This window comes from Populus nigra, chromosome 13, assembly GCF_951802175.1.
Source record: "Populus nigra chromosome 13, ddPopNigr1.1, whole genome shotgun sequence".
Classification (NCBI taxonomy): domain Eukaryota; kingdom Viridiplantae; phylum Streptophyta; class Magnoliopsida; order Malpighiales; family Salicaceae; genus Populus; species Populus nigra.
Window position 1 is genome coordinate 423,277 of NC_084864.1, and position 17,613 is coordinate 440,889.

General features: G+C 33.4%; 1 pseudogene; it reads left to right on the forward strand.

The window, feature by feature from the left end:
* Positions 1–6,717: 6,717 nt before the first annotated feature.
* On the forward strand, positions 6,718–10,979 carry LOC133670688 (LEAF RUST 10 DISEASE-RESISTANCE LOCUS RECEPTOR-LIKE PROTEIN KINASE-like 2.4; annotated as a pseudogene).
* The last annotated feature ends 6,634 nt before the right edge of the window (positions 10,980–17,613 follow it).

Sequence of the window (17,613 nt, forward strand, 5' to 3'; positions counted from 1 at the left end):
CAACCACCTAATATAAAAAAAAAATCTACAAAGACCATTTTGAAAAAAAATAAAATAAAATAAAAAACAATGTATGAGAATATTATAGCAATCCAATCCACAATGTTTTAAAGAAAAAACAATATAGTTAAATTTTCAATCAACTTAATATTTTAAAAAACTTAGCAAAGATAATTTTGAAAAAAGAAGAAGAAGAAGAAGAAGTCAATTTTGAGTAAAAAAAAAGGAAAAAAAACATGTAAAAAAAAGAAATAAAAGCGAAAAAAAAAATTCTGCTACAGAAAAAAAAAGAAGAAGAGAAAAAAAAACTGCTACAGAAAAAGAAAAAAAACTGCTACGAAAAAAAAAAGAAGAGAAAAAAAAACTGCTACGAAAAAAAAAAGAGAAAAAAAAAACGCTACAGTGCGCTACAGTGAAAAACCCACGCGTTTTAGAGTTCTTTAATATATTATATTATTATTATTATTATATTATATTATAGAACTGTCATTTTCTTTTTTGTTTTTTTTTTGTTTTTTTGAATGAATTTTTTTTGGTTTGATTTAGTTTGTTAATATTAAATTTTTTTTTATTTAGTTATCAAATTTTCATGATACGGATCTCGAATTTGATAGGTTAACCTGATTTGACGAGTTAACCCCAATTTTTTTTCTTTTTAATTAATTTTTTTCGTTTTGTTTAGTTTGTTAATGTTAAATTTCTTTCTATTTAATTATCAGACTTTCATGACACGTATTCTGGACTTGACAGGTTAACTTGGTTTGATGGTTTAACCCAGTTAATTCTGGGTAAACCCGTCAATTTTTTTTTCTATTTAGTTATCAAACTTTCATGACGTGAATCCCAGGTTTTACGGGTTAACCTGGTTTGAAGGGTTAACCCAATTAATTCAGATTTCTTTTTCTTTTTCTTTATTATTTTTTTCTTCATGTTGGTTTTTTTTATTTGTTTTTTTCTTTTTAATTAATCTATTTAATTATCATACTTTTATGACACGATCTTATAGCCAGACCCACATCCAATATTCTTGAGTCCGGTGTTGCAGCCAGACTCACTTAAACTTGGGTCATGCAAGTTTAATGTTATTATTAATATTATAAATATTACTCTTAGGTCAGGCGTTGCAGTTAAACTCAAGACTTTTGGGTATAGTTTGCAGAAAAACCCTAAACTTTTAAATTTTAGTTTTTTTTATATTTTTTATGCAAAAACAATAACCCGCGGCATCGCACGGGTTATGTAACTAGTAATATACATGTGTCGTGTCGTGTCGTGTCGTGTCGTGTAGAAGGATGATAGCAACATATCCAATATAAAAACACAAAGAAAAACATATGGGTCAAGTTTCATGCTTTGATTTTTATGCGAGGAGTAAGCATTAATATGGAAGGCAGGCCTGTCTATGTCGAAAAAGTAATACTAGAGTGAAAACATTGTTGTATATACATCTTATTCTCTAATTGTTACGAATTAATATAGAATTGTAAGGATTATTTTTTAAAGTATTTTTTATTTAAAAATATATAAAAATATATATTTTTTAAAAAATTATATTTATATCAATAAATCAAAACAATTTAAAAATATAAAAACAAATAATTCAAAAAAATTCAAAATTTTTCCAAACTTAATTTAACAACACTCTAAAAAAACACTCTAAGTTTATAACTATCGTACATGATTGATTACCCAAGTCGGTGTAGCATAATTTTTTTTTAATGTGAATGTTTGGATCAGCTTGTATATACCTCGATTAATTTTATAAATTCTAAAATTAATGATTATATAAGCTTTTAATAATGCTAAAATTTATAAAACTTTAACTAATAATATATAAAAAACAAACCTAAAAACTAGCTAACTGAACTACATCCTAAAATCCGGTGCAGCACAATTTGATTAATCCAGTTGGTGCATGTTTGACAGCTCATTCTAACAAATGAAGTGGAGGTGATTGCGATCCATTAGGCTTTGCAAATCAGAGTGGAATCTCCCTTCGAAAATGACGTGAAGTGAATTTTGGAGACTAAATCCTCTAATGCTTTCATCTGTTTTGAAATTATATTTCAAATAGTATTTTTTAAAAATTAATTTTTTTATTTTAAAATAATAATATTAAAATTAATTTTTAATAAAAAATATTTTAATATATTTTCAAACAATAAATTCTTTAAAAAACCAACATCTACCACTTAAACTCATCTTCAACCTTTTAAGACAATCATACTAAGAGTGTGTTTGGTATTGCGGTAACTGTTATAGTTGTGGTTTGAAAAAAGTTGTTTTATAAAAAGTATTTTTAATTGAAGTTGGTTTGAAAAAATAGGTGTTTGGTTAAAACTGTGGTTGAAATTGAGGTTGAAGAAAAAATAATTTAATATATTTGGTTAAGAATGCTTTTGAAATTGAGGTTATAAAATAATTTTAATATATATAATTTTAAAAAAAGAGGATCAAATGATGAAAAAGCCTCTGCACATCCGTTTAACAAATTCTGCTTTTATTTGTAACTTCTAGAAAATATATATATTTAATCAAAAATTATAAAACCAAAAACAAGATTTTTTTTAACTCAAAAATATTTTATATTATTAGATGAGTTATAAAGAATAATTTTATATTATTTTTTAACAATTAAAATTTTTATTAATTTTATTTTAATTATTTACAGTTTTAATTTAAAAATTCACATGGTTGATAAAACAATATTTTTTTTATCAAAATAAAAAAGAAATACATGAAAAAATAAATTTTAAATAAACAAATACATTCGTTGGTGTCCTGTGAAAATCTATTTTAATTTCTATATAATTTAATGAAATAAATTTTCAAAATAACACTCAAATAAGCAAGCAACTATGATGACTAATTTAATCTATTAAATAAAATTTTAATAAAAATTTATATTATTTTTTACCGTTCACATGTCATTAATGATTGGAGGACATGCATGGAGAATTGAGATGTCATGTTTTCGTCTTCATATTTATGAATAATTTTATGTTTTTTTTATGTTTTTTTTCTTCTAATGGTTAATTTGTGGAATATATTTAAGAAGGAAATTCCAACTGTTTATGGTTAATATTTCTAACAAAGATCTGCTAGATTGAGCCAAGCCCAAATATTTTTGTTGTTTTTGATGAGAGAAAGGAAAAAGCTTTAATAAAAAAATAATCCACTTCACATGTCATTGAATACAAGTATTTTAGCCTAATATTTCCACACTTAATCTTGAAGCAACCCTTATTTGAATTAATGCATTCATAAATTCAAAATATACTTTCTATTTTTTTTTAAAAAAAACAGTTCACTTAGCGATGATTCAAAGTTTAATTGGATAAAAAAAAGGGATATTGAGTAATCAAGTAAACTCTCAAATCAATCCATTGTTGCTCAAGATATTAAAAAATCCAACGGCACAAACCCGCCACACGCATTCTCACCATAACCGTCCCTAAAAGATTGAGTGTTATATCTTAGTCCCTAATTTTATTTGTATTAGTTAATTAATCCTTATAATAGTATTTGAAATAACTAAATAGTCCCACACTAGCGATGATCATCCTTAATTTAGTAATTTTATTTTAAAAATATCTTTAAAATGAATCCAAAGAAGTTACTCCCTCAACATAAATAAGAATGTTTCAAGTTAATCTTATATTGTGTGTTGCTATGCAAATGACTTTACAGTGACCACTGGAATGTATTCTGGACTTGGAGACTAACTCCTCTAATGCTTTCATCTGTTTTGAAATTGTATTTCAAATAGTATTTTTAAAAAATTAATTTTTTTATTTCGATATAATAATATTAAAATTAATTTTTAATAAAAAAATATTTTAATATATTTTCAAACAATAAATAATTTAAAAAACCAACATCTACCGCTTAAACTCATCTTCAACCTTTCAAGACAATCATACCAACTGACTTGGGGAAGTACAGACTACCCACATCACCAATGTCTGCAACTAACAATCAAAACTCAGCAACTCCGCGTTAAAGAAAAGAAAAGATAGGATAGGAAACTTTATGTCGTAATCTTTATGTAAGAGAAGACATGGAAACTTCAAGCGAAGACTCCTTGCATTTGATTGTTTTCCAGAAAACCATGTGTGATTTTCGTGCATAATTAAAGTATTCAATGAGACGAGCTTGACTCTGGAAGTGGAGGACATCAAGAGGTCCTCCCCTTCTTTCGGTCGGAAAACTCTTCTTGCCATTGACTTTGACCATGCAATATCTCCTGCTTGTACGCTTGCTTTTCATATATAATATGATGCAAGTCTAAACCAAAGGAACGGTACGATCATTCCAAATGAATTTAGAAATGCTACATTGATTGGAAATTATGCAAATTTGCTTGTGAAATTGTTTGAATTGCATATAGAACCGCAAATACTACGTGGAAGCAAAAAATGTTTCAACCTCACTTTTGCAATAGTAGTACTTTAACTTTTGGATGAATTTTCGGATTATATATTTTTCAATATTATGCTGATATTTATTTAATTTAAAAGATAAAAATAATTTAAAGTATTTAAAATTAACTAAGTAGATAATTTTTCTTTTATATATAATACTTCATTAAAATTCAATTACTTAATTAGTTAATGACATTAAATATTTTTTAAAAAACTTTAAATTAACTATTTTATTTTAAATTTATTAACAAGGTTTAAAAACCTGTGTAAAGTGCGGTTGATATCCTCAATGATGTTGAGATTATTAATTCTCATTAGATATAATATTATATCGTTAAAAGATCCTATATAATAGGAAACCAACAGACATAACAAATATTTATCCTACAAACTAGAAAAGATATGTACATACTAACAAATCATCTAAGATGGGAAAGAATCGGATTCCTTATCACCCCCTTCAAGTTGATCATGGCAAAAGGAACCACATGAAAGCTTCTTACGGAAAAGTGTGAACTGAGGCTTGGTGACTTTCTTGGTAAAAGAATCGGCAAGTTTGAGATGGGAGGGAAAAAATGCAACTTTTAAAGAACAATTGGTAATGCGTTCATGAACAAAATAATAGTCAATCACAACATACTTAGATTGAGGCCAAGTGACAGGATTGATTGCCATAAATATAACACTTTTTTTGTCACATAATATCTTTGGAGGGGAAGGCAATTGTAGACATAGATCACGAAGTTATATGTACATAGGACCTAACCTAAATTTTTCACAAGAAATGTATAATTCTCCATATATTTTAAAAATAAATGAGTATCATCTTAAAAAAGTTTAGTCTAGGTTCATAAATTCTAAATAAAAATATTTTTGTTGAAATTAGGTTTATGTTATTTGATGCAAGTTATCTCGTGCATAAATTCATATAAAAATATCTATTTTTTAAGAATAGAATAGATTAATTTCTTGAAGTTAACTTGGGAATGAGTGTTTTTTTCAAGTGGGAGAATCTAATGCGGGACGGATAGGATTCAATTTTTGGAATAATTTTTTTACTGTATTACTTATTTAATTGTTAGGATTTTCTAGGATTTGTAAGTTTTATTTAATTATGACGTGGTTTATTAGGAAATTAAAATAGTAATAATTATAGGATTTGATTTTTTCTTCTTCTTAGTTTTTCTATTTAAAGTGTTATAATGGTATTTGAACAAGAATATTTGAGGAATAAAAATTAAATATGTTGGGCGTTTTTCTATAGCTATAGCTTTCTCGGTTTTTAAAGATTTTGATTTATTACAAACCCATTATCTTATTGTTACCTAAGTGATGGGACCCAAACAAAAGCTATCTTTCACTCTATATTCCATTACCGCGGTTTTGATTAGTAGTTTATTTGATATTGTGGTAGTGGTTATTATTTAAAGTATTTATTTTTAGAAATATATTAAAATAATATATTTTTTATTTTTTAAAAATTATTTTTGAAATCAGTATATTAAAACAATCTGAAAACATAAAAAAAAATTTAGCAAAAAATAAAATAAAATTTAAAGAAATATAATTTTAACCACGTTTCCAAACACGCGATCCAGACCTTTCAATATTGTCAATATGTCATTGTTATCGACTTGTTTTTTAAAAAACAAAATATTAAAAAAATATTTTTTATTTTTTAAAAATTATTTTTAAGATATTAAAATAATCTAAATAATTATATTTTCCAGAAAACCATAATACAAACCATTCTTGCAGTGCTTGAAAGAGCAACAATTACTGTGCTCGGGTGACAATATCCATAATATTTGTTTTTTTAATTACTGACAGAAATTGCGACGGAATGAGAAATTACAGACGCTTATGACTCCGACGGACTAATTCCATCGGAGATACCGTCAGTAAAAATATTACCGACGGTTTTTGTTCCTTACACAGACAGAATTAATCCGTCGGTAAAACTGTTTAATGGCACAGTGTATCACAATCTCTTACATTTTTGTTTTCCATTTCTTTCTTCTCTGTTTGGGCTCGTCTGCATCGCATTCAGGATGGACCCGAGATGTAGACGAGCTTGACTTTGTAAGCGGAGGCCACAAAGAGGTCTTCCCCTTCATCGGTGGGAACTTTTCATGCAATTTCCTAACTTTAATTTGTGGAAATTTCAAACTTTAATTTGAATGATTGAATGGAAATTTCAAACTTTAATTTGTGGCCATTGATTTCCTTTCGTATTCTGTAGACGAGTATTGTTCTCAAGACGTCATAATATATTTATATCTCATGAGCAAAGTGTAACAAAGCACATTATTTGGTTTCCCAAAGAAAGTTTCCCTCTCAATGTTCAGTAGAGTATTAAGGCACCTCTTCGGTGCATATGCAGCCCTGCCTTTTCTAGTGATCCTATCCTCCTACCATAGTTGCAGTGCTAGAAAGAACACCAGCAATTACTGCGCTCCTTCTTCTTGTGGCAATATCCATAATATTAGCTACCCTTTTCGACTAAATACCGATCCCGAGAGCTGTGGCAACAAAGACTATGAACTTGCTTGTGAGAACAACTTACGTCCAACTTTATACTTGGACATGGTAAAGTATTATGTCCAGGCAATCAATTACAGTGACTTCACAATTCGACTTGTGGACGCTGCTGTTCAGAAGGATGATTGCTTCTCCATCTCTCATCGTTCTATTAAAGAATATCCATTGCTCCGCTCTGCGGACGACAATTATTATTATGAGATAAAGCGGCTAGACAGTTCTGTGTTAACTTTTTTATGTTGCAAAAATCCAATGTTGAATCCTCCAGATTATATTATGGATACCTCTTCTTGCAAAAATGGTAGTGGGACTGCATATAATTCTTCTTCGTCTAGCAGTATTTCTTCTCCCAGCTGTGTCGATATGGAAGGTCATTCCTATGTCATGGTTGATGGGCAGATCCAGGATGTACCTGACTTGTGCCGTATAAATTTGATTTATTCTGTGCCAAAAAATATGAGAAATACGTCGTATACAGATGTCCATGATATTTTGGTATATGGGTTCGAGCTTTCATGGTTCTCTTTCTGTTGTTATTATGACACAGAGAACCGCTGCAAACTTGATGAATCCACCGTGCAGAACAACAATTGTTCACAATACCGTACGTGCTCTCTCTCTCAGCATACCTCAAGTACTGTATTATGATTATGCATACAATATTTGCTTTATTTTATATTGTAATAAAATATTGTATGCTGCATAAAATATTGTTTACAATATTGCTTGGTTTCCGTCTTTGCGTTAAGGGTTTATTTTATGTTTTAATAAATGTTCTTCACTTCAGTTAAAATTATAACTTTGCAAAAATATCAATACTGCTGACCTTTTCTTTTTTCTTGAAATGCAGCCGTAGCGACGCCGATAGGCGTTTATTTTGAAGGTGAGGGCTATTCCGGTCTTATATGTTCTGGCTCAATTCTACAAAAAGATACATTAACTTTTTTACTTTTTTCCGCAAATGAGTTTTTTTTTTTTTACTTTTTTTTTAATTAATCATCAAAATTTTGCACGCTGATTTTATTTTGGTGATTATAGGTATCTACTCGATCGTTTGTCGAATTGGGGGTGAGTTAATTTATTTTTGTAATAAAATAAATAATTTTTTTTTAGATTAACGTGGGTGTCCGGGTCAGCTTGCGTGCACCTTAACTAAATTTTAAAATAAATTTAATTTTATGCTCTAATTAAAAGATCTAAATGAAACCACATACATCGTTTTTATTAAAATAAAATATCTTTCTATTATTTAGTAGGATAAAGACCCATGGAAATAATTCTCAATCATTTTCTCCCTTATAGTCAAATCACTACATGAATGGTAAATCATTCATTCTTTTATTTTTTATTTGGCAGGTTCTTATTGTTATTACCCGATGATCATCCCTACACTTTTACTTACCTTTCTCATATTGTTTCTCATTCCGATACTCGCCCTTATCGGTTAGTATTTTACTTTGTTTTTTTTTTTTTATCGTATTGTGAAACAATAAATAAATATATATATATATATATATATATATATCAGCTCACAACTATTACACCTTAAGAAATAATTATTGATCTAATAGCTTCTACAACTTAATGTAGAAAATAAGTCCTTGAAATTTAAATATTTCTTATGAGTCCCAAATATTTCACGTTTTAACTTTAGCTTAAATTGATATTATTTTTGCATCAAATTAATGTATCTAATATTCTTTCTACTTTTGTTTTCAATTTTAAAGCATTAGAAGGAAAATATTCTAATAAAACATAGAACATGAGTATTTTAAGAGTATTTACTACTTCTTTAGGATAACACTTTTCTATTTTTCCTTTCTGTTAATGATTTTATTTTATAAAAAATATCAGATTTTTTTATGTTGGCCATTTTCTAAATAGCTAGAATGGTATTAATAATACTATCGATTATCATACATAAAAAAAAGAAGGTATTTTAAAAGTTTTTATAGTTCCTTTTATTATTTGTATCATAGACTTGCATGGATATTGTTTTATTTTTAATTTCATGAGGTATTTATTAAAGTGTTGAGAGGCATGTCGATCAGTTTTTGAAATTAAAGAATTAATTACATATAAACTCGTCACTAAAATGAATCAAGTATTTTTAAAATATTTTTGATATATCATGTTTCAAATGTTAACCCTTTCTATAATGTCTCTATACAGTGATATATCATGTGCTACTATCAACCCTTTCTTTAGGATAACACTTTTCTATTTTCTTTCCGTTAATGATCTTATCTTATAAAAACTATATAATTTTTTTTTATGTTGGCCCTTAATTTTTTAAATGGCTACAATGATATTAATAATACTATCAATTAGCATATAAAAAAATAATATTAATAATTAAGACTTGCATGGATAATACAATTTTGTTTTCAATTTCATGAGGTATTTATTAGAGTGTTGAGAGCCATGACGATAAGTTTTTAAAATTGAAGAATTAGAATAAAAAATTCCCACATAGCTCACATGCATAGACTCATCATTAAAATCAATCAAGTATTTGTAAAATGTTTTGATATGTTTCAAATGTTAACCCTTTTTGTAATGTCTCTATACAGTGATATATCATGTGCTATTGTTTCCATGTGAGCTTCCATGTCTCCTAACTTTACTAATCTATAAATGGCGAAGACGACATTTATCCATGTACGAAGACATTGAAAAATTCTTGCAAAGTCATGATAATGATCTCATGCCGATAAGGTACACTTATTCGGAGATTAAGAAAATAACCAACAGATTTAAAGACAAGTTGGGTGAAGGAGGCTTTGGCTTAGTGTATAAAGGAAAGCTTCGTAGTGGTCGTTTTGCAGTAGTTAAATTATTGGGCAAGTCAAAAGCCAATGGACGAGATTTTATCAACGAAGTTGCCACAATTGGAAGAATTCACCATGTCAATGTCGTGCAACTTATAGGCTACACTGTCGAGGGATCGAAGCGTGCTCTTATATACGAGTTCATGCCTAATGGGTCTCTTGAAAAGTACATTTTTTTATAGGGAAGGTATCGTCCCACTAAGCAATGAGAAAATATATGAGGTTTCTCTTGGAGTGGCTCGTGGCATTGAATATCTACATCAAGGTTGTGATATGCAAATTTTGCATTTTGATATCAAGCTGCACAACATTTTGCTTGACGAAAAATTTGTTCCAAAAATATCAGATTTTGGACTAGCAAAATTGTACCCAACATCTAATAACACCGTGCTCCTCACTGCTGCTAGAGGAACGATAGGATACATGGCTCCTGAACTATTTTATCAAAATATTGGAGGTGTCTCTTACAAAGCTGATGTCTATAGTTACGGGATGTTATTGATGGAAATGGTAGGAAAAAGAAAGAACTTGAACGCATTGGCAAATCATTCAAGCCAAATTTACTTCCCTTCATGGGTTTATGACCAAGTTAGTGAAGGAAAGGACATAGAAGTACAAGAAGATGCCATGGAACATGAATAGAAAAGAATGAAAAAGATGATTATTGTGGCATTGTGGTGCATACAGTTGAAGCCTGTTGATCGTCCCTCAATGCATAAAGTTGTAGAGATGTTTGAATCAGATTGTCGCGGGGTGCGCGACGTCGCGGCGATCGTCCACCCTCAGGGGTGTGTGTATGGGGGGTATATATCTAGTAAATATGGTGAGACAAGGAGTTTTTTGTCTCTTAGCAGTGAAAAATGGTGTGGGAGTCGCCACCTAGTATCTTGGTCACTAGGAACCCTAACTGGTCTCAGAGATCGGGCACGGGGACTGGTTGCGTAAAGGGAAGGTATTAGCACCCCAAATACGCCCTACCTAAGGTAAGCTGCATTGTTTATTTGTCTGATAAAATTCAAGGTCTCGTTGTGTTTCCTAGTTGTTGGGCCGTCTATGGTTCAAGAAAAGTCCTCCTCAATAAGGAGGTCCTTATCTTATCGGGTAAAACCTAACCGTTCTAAAAAACTATGTAAAAAACCATATTTTTAATATCAGGAAAAACATTTTATATATAAATTCGTAATCCCGAATACTAAAAGAAAACAAAAAGGATTTTTTAGAATTTTTGAAATATTGGCCTAGTTCTCATGGCTTGAATAAACTGGTTATTAAAGCCAAAATGCATGTTAATACATATATCGTTTTGAAATTTTCTTTGTTGTATGAAAAATATGATGTTGTAATATTTATATATATATATATATATTGGAGAGACTAGGCCGTATTTTAAAACAAAACATTTTTTAATTATGTATATATTTTTTGTTTTGACGCAAATCGGGTACTTTAATACCGGGTTTGTATTCTTACGGTACAAAAGTACAACCAAATATTAATCCATTTTGGTGAAAATATGTAGAAAAATCACAAATATTTTTAAAGATATTTAGGAAATTTTTGAAAGCAAAAGACATTTTTATTTTGAAAATCTTTGATGTTTTGACGAAAACCGGGTATTTTAAAACCGAATTTTGTATTTCTATAACATAAAAATACAAACCAAAATTGATCAAAATACAATAATAAAATTACCAAAAAACCATATATTTTTTTTTAAATAATTTTTACAGAATTTTCTTAAATTTATATATATATATATATATATATATATATAAAACAAAAATATATATAATATATAATATTAAATCGGGCTGGGCCGGCCCAACTAACTGGGTTGGGCCGGTCTCAGCCCCAAGTGTTGGGCCGATTTCGGCCCAAAATTTACTGGGCCGATTTCGGCCCAAAAAACTATTACTTTCTTCTGGGCCGGACCCGGCCCAGAAGATTAGGCTGGGCCAGGACCAGCCTGGCCCAGCAACAAAGCTGGCGGGGGGGGGGAATTATTTTCCCCCCACCCTCCTGCATGCAGAACGTTATTCGTTCTGCATGCAGGAAACAACACCAAATGCAACAACGGAGGAGAAGAAAAATTACCCGGCGCGGAGCAGGCGGCGGCTTGCTGCGTTTCTGGCGGTGCTGTAGCGGAGGCCGGTGGCGGTGTCGTGGCTCACGGACGGCGGCTCCAGGCGGCGCTGCGACTGTTTCCAACGGTTCGGTCCGTTTCCTCTTCTCTTCTTTTTGGTTCGTTCCTCCCTTCCTTCTCTCTCCTTCTTCTCTCTTCCCTTCCCTTTCAGCCTCTCCTTCTCCTGCTTCTTTTTTTTTTTTCTGCCTTTTTTCTTCTCCTCTGTTTTTCTTTCCTCTGTTTTTTTTTTGTTCTTCTTCCCCTCTGTTTTTTTCTTTCTCCCTCTTTCGGGTCCCTTCCCTTTCGGTCCCCTTGGTTCAGCGTCCTTGGCTCCCATTTATAGAGCCAAGGGCATGGCTTTTTTACAGCTCACATGGGGGGGCAGCCGGCTGGTCGGCCATGGGCACGGCTGCCGAGGTTCGGCGAGTGGTGCGCGGTGGGTGGTCGGCCATTGTGTTCGGTCGGTGGGCTCCAGGCGAGAGAGAGAGGGGCCGGCCAAAAAAATTCAAAAAAAAGCAACATTTTTTCCTTCTTCCCCGCTGCCTGTTCGGGGGGGGGAAGAAGAAAGATGAACAGTGTCGTTCAAAACGACACCGTTCTGCTCTTTCCCTTTTTTTTTTTTTTGAATGGATGAAACGGCGTCGTTTTGGATAAAACGCGCCGTTTCATTTAAATGTGGCGCCAGAACGCGCCAAAGTCCAAATCAGCCCTCAATCATCTTTTTTCCCTTCAATTGCATCCCTGCCGAATTCGAACCCTGTCCCTATATTTGGCCGCGTTTTTCACTTTAGTCCTTGGCCTCGGATTTATGCAATTGAGCCCTTAATTGATCAATAAACTTCCAATTTCTTCAATTAAACCCCTGAATCAATTAATTCCAACCCCCCTACTTGCGCGCCTTCTCCAATTTGATCCCTGGTTTCGGATTTCTTCAATTAAGTCCCTAATTGGCCCTTAAACTTCAATATTTATGCAATTAAGCCCCTGATTTGACTTAATAAATTCCTAAAAAATATATTTTGGCCCCAGAACTTAAATTTCTTCCAATTAAAGCCCAAATTGACTTTAAAATCAATTTTTCTTGCAATCAAATCCCCTATAAAATCATTTAAAAATCCAATTAAATCCAAAAACATCCAAATTTGGGCTTTTCTCCTCCAATTCAAATTTTCCTTCTCAACAGGGCTCTCATCCTTCAAGAATATACTGTCAAAAATCCAATCTTTGTATTTTTAACCTCCTTGACTGATTTTTCTGACCATTTGCTGAGCGCTTCTGCCTCCTGTTATTTTTCTAACCTCCTTTGGCTATTTATTTTATTTCATTTATTTGGGGATCCAAAAAAGGGTTACAACAGATGCCCCCTCTTTATAAAGCTTATGGAGCAGAGGTTCTGCGCAGTAAGTTTTATAAAGATAAACCAAAACTAAGCTCCCGAAACTGATTTAGTCGGAGCTCGATTGCTCTGAAACTTTGTCCTTACAACAATCCTCCTTAACCCAAAAACTATGATCAAAATTTAGTCATCTCGAGATCCCTTCTGGTGATCTCCTTTAACCCTAAAAACTTGGAATCTCATCTGGCGATTCCTTTACCCATAACCAAATACAAAAACACGTATGTGGTCTCATTATGACGGGTGACCTGCCCGAATGGGAAAAGGAAAGAGTGGTCTCATTATTATGGGTGACCTACCCAGGTAAAAAAAATATGAAGAATGGTCTCATTGTATGGGTGACCTACCCAGGAAAAATGATGGTCTCATTGTATGGGTGACGAACCCAAGAAAATGATGGTCTCATTGTATGGGTGACGAACCCAAGAAAATGATGGTCTCATTGTATGGGTGACTAACCCGAGAAAAATGATGGTCTCATTGTATGGGTGACTAACCCGAGAAAAATGATGGTCTCATTGTATGGGTGACTAACCCGAGAAAAATGATGGTCTCATTGTATGGGTGACGAACCCCAGAAAAATGATGGTCTCATTGTATGGGTGACGAACCCAAGAAAAATGATGGTCTTATTGTATGGGTGACGAACCCAAGAAAAATGATGGTCTCATTGTATGGGTGACCTACCCAAGAAAAATAATGGTCTCATTGTATGGGTGACCTACCCAAGGGGAAGAATTCTTAGTAAACTCCATGCTTTTCTAAGAAATAGTTTCAATACGAGGTCCCTTCTAGCGACCTTCCTTGATGAATGTCGAAGTACGAGATCCTTTCTGGTGATCTCAAATAACTTGAAATCCCATTGAGCAATTCCTTTTACCTCAGCTAAAACATGAAGTTCCTTCTGGCGACCTTCATCGAAATACAAGATCCCTTCTTGCGATCTCCTTTATCCAAACAACTTGGAATCCCATCTGGCGATTCCTTTTATACAAAAGCTGAAATTTAAGGTCCCTTCTGGCGACCTCCATCGAAATACGAGATCCCTTCTAGCGATCTTAACAACTTGGAATCCCATTTGGCGATTCCTTTTTACCGAATGCTATCGATGTCGTTCTTCCTGCTGGCATGGTTTGAAAACCATTATCTTATCTTCTTGTTGTTCTAGAATCAACTCAATGATTCTTTCTTTGTCCATAATCTTGTTGGAATGCGCTAAGATCTCCTTCTGTAACGATCCAAAAAAACATACATGCAATGATTTATGATTAGATGCAATGCATGCATTCGTACCTGGTTTTGAAACATAGGCCCCATCCTCTTCTTCTAGTTCATGAGACTTCCTCTTAACATGAACTTTACTTTTGAAGTCGTATGCTGAATTCATCTCTCGTGTTGCCTATCATATTCTTGGAGAAGAAGTCTTTGACTTTCTTCAAGTAGTCCTTTTCTCAAAATGTATGACTTGTATTTGCCTCTTTGTCATGCTTTTGTCAAATGCTTTAGCTTGATTTTCAAAACTATGGGCTTCCCACCAATTTTAAACACGTAAAACTTTTCAAAAAACAACTCGTTTTGCCCCTAGTGTAGGGGTGTGATCCTAGTCTGGGCTTTTATTCATTCAGCCAATGATAAACTTTTTTAGTGCGTGAAGGGATAATGATGATTTTTTTTTTTTCAAAATGCACATTGTTATGGTCGATAAAGACAATTACAGATGATTATAAAGTCACTACTTAATCATTTATCCATTCATTACGCTATCAGAGGTAGGGATGTACTTCAGGGTTAGCTTTTCTTAAATTTCATATTAAACCATTTTATGATATAACCACTCAAACTTGTTCAAAAAGTGCATAATCTCATCATTTATTAAAAAAAGGTAGGCTCAAAGACAAACATAAAATCTGGCTGAAAACATGAGCCCTGATTGCTAAATAAAAGTAATGACAAAAGCAAATGACAAAAACATGCTAAGGCAAATAAAGTTGTTTTACATTTTGAAAACTACGAGAAGTTATTGGGTCAACCCGTTCTGGAAAGTCAACCGAGGCAATGCTTCATCTTCCTTCCCCACTTGCGTTTCCTTGTCTTCTCCTTCGATCTCGCCTTCTTCATTATTGACGATTCTTGACCAAGGTTTTCCAACCCTTTATCCCCTATTACTTTTGTCATGACCAGGCAATGGATTTGAATTGATATTGGGTGTGTCTTCAAACGACACCCATCCTATCTTGATGAGCTTCAACAACATGTTCTTGAAAGCGTAGCACGTTTCAAGACAATGTCCGGGAATACCAGCATGGTACTCGCAAGTCAACTCGGGCTTATACCAGATGGGGAATGGTGGTTGTAGTGGTAATGTAGGGATAGGAGCTATTTGTCCAATGCTCAGTAGTTTGGCATACATTTCCTTCAAAGGCATGGGTAATGGCGGTAGTTGTTCTGCAATGTACCTTGTATTTGGTCTTTGGTAGTTGTTTTGGTTGTTTGACTGGTTATTTGCTCGATTAGAGGAAAATGGTTTGTTAAAGTTTATGTGGGCAACATGAGAGGTAGGTATTTGTGGGTTGAGTGAATCCACTATATTGCCCTTGGACCCACCTTCAAAGTCGTAAATGTGACCTTCCATTTTTCTTCCAATAAAACCCTTCGCCTCCAATGGCTCAACTATACGTCCAGCTTTAATCCCTTGCTCTATTCTTTCAGTTATGCGTACCGCATCGTAGAAATGCTGAGATGAGCTACCCATTAGGTGCTCATAATATGGTGCTTTAAAGGTATTGGCAAACAAGGTCACCATCTCCGTTTCTATCAAAGGGGGTTGGACATGCATTGCCTCATCCCTCCACCTTTGCGCATAGGCCCTTACCGACTCTTGACTCCTTTTCTCCATTGACATTAGACTTGTTCGATCAGGAGCGATTTCCATATTAAACTTGTATTGCTTAAGGAAAGCCTCCACCAAGTCTCTCCAGCTCCTGATCCTGACACTGTCTAACCTCATGTACCAGCTCAAAGCGGATCCTGCTAGGCTGTCTTGAAAGAAATAGATGAGCAATTTATCATCATGGATTACTTCCGCCATTTTGTTGCAGTAGGATCGAAGGTGAGTGTTTGGGCATTCCAAACCAGTATACTTAATGAATTCTGGTATCCGAAAATCTTTTGGCACCACAATGTTTGGTACCAAACATACTTCGGCTGCTCGTATAGGTTCAAACCAGTCATTACCCTCAACTGCCCTTAATCTTTCTTCCAAAGCAAACAGCTTGTCATGGTCCATCAAACTGGTAGGCCTATTATCCGGGACTCCCTCCGTTGTTAAGTCCACAGTGATTGGAGCGTGAGTTGGCTGGATAGGGGTGATAGGCACAAAATGTTGTTCATTGGCCGAGTTTGCCCCCAGGTTTTGAGATGCTTGAGGGATGTGAGCTGTTGGCGCTCCTTCAGGCTGTTGTGCTGATGTTCCCTCCCCATTCTTAGCTCTTAGAAGCTGCTCAAGTAAATCGGTCAGCCGAGAAACTTCATTTTTTACAGACTCCAACTCGGTTTGATAATGTGACTCTAAGTGGGCTCTTTCTTCGTTCTCCATTCTCGCTCTAGACCGGGTGTTGTGGATTTTGGAGGTGGGACCTATGTTTCACGATCTGGTGTGCGTGGAAAAATGTAAATGCGTGGAAAAATGTAAATGAATGTATAATAAAGAATAATGCATGATGCATATGTAATGTGAGCTGAAAAGACCTGAAAACCAAATGCCTTATGGTTAGGTTTTGTCTTATGCAAAAATATTTTGTGGAGCATACACCCTATAGCCGGTTCTAATTCTTTTATGCTTGACGAGGGTAGGTTGGCTATTCAGTCTCTAAAAGGGTCTCTTGCTGTCCCAGTGATTGCCCTCGTGGAGGCAATATGGGGGCTTGTAGGCAATGAGATGGCACATGTACCAACTATTGCCAGTCTAAGCACTCAGCGAAGAGTTGGGGTTTACACAAACTTAAACCTTGACTAACAGTCATAAGGTAAGCTGCTAGTCCCCCACTTAACTTAAAGTTTGTGTGTGCTCTCAATAATCAAAGTATGTGATGCATGTGACAGTTCTATAAGATGTATGAGACAGTTCTACACAAATGCATGAACAATGTGTAAAAATATTTAAAGCATATAAGCAGATAACAAAAGGAAAGGCATATTAACAATAAACACACGAAAACAAAAACAAATCAGACAAAAACAAAGCTTAGTCCACAAGGTCCCCAGTGGAGTCGCCATTCTGTCGCGGGGTGCGCGACGTCG